Genomic DNA, 269 nt, shown 5'->3' with positions numbered 1-269 from the left:
CCCCCCCCGCAGGACACGGGGCACCCCGAGGCCGTGGCCGCCATCTTCGCGCTGCTGGACGCCAACGGGGACCGGCGCATCTCCTTCGCCGAGTACTGGCAGCTGGTGGCCTGGCTGTGCCACGTCCTGCGGCACCGCCACTACGGCGCCGCCGCCCCCCCGGGGCCCCCCCTGCCCCCCGACGCCGCCCCCGCTCCTGGGGGGCTCGGGGAGGAGCAATAAAGAGACCCCCGAGGGGGGCGTGCAGCGAGCCCGGCGCATGGGGGGGG

At 78.1% G+C, this 269-nt stretch overlaps 1 long non-coding RNA gene across 1 annotated transcript in view; it reads left to right on the top strand.

Annotated features, from left to right (window-relative positions):
- Window positions 1–256, top strand: part of LOC118159776 — a 674-nt gene extending 418 nt beyond the window's left edge. Inside the window, exon 2 of the long non-coding RNA XR_004747246.1 lies at window positions 13–256. This is a non-coding gene — a long non-coding RNA (uncharacterized LOC118159776). The remainder of the gene's footprint in view (window positions 1–12) is intronic.
- Window positions 257–269: the final 13 nt, after the last annotated feature.

This window comes from Oxyura jamaicensis, unplaced genomic scaffold (genome assembly GCF_011077185.1).
Source record: "Oxyura jamaicensis isolate SHBP4307 breed ruddy duck unplaced genomic scaffold, BPBGC_Ojam_1.0 oxyUn_random_OJ72012, whole genome shotgun sequence".
NCBI lineage: Eukaryota > Metazoa > Chordata > Aves > Anseriformes > Anatidae > Oxyura > Oxyura jamaicensis.
The sequence above is the reverse complement of the archived record's forward strand: the minus strand, read 5'-3'. Positions and strand labels throughout refer to the sequence as shown.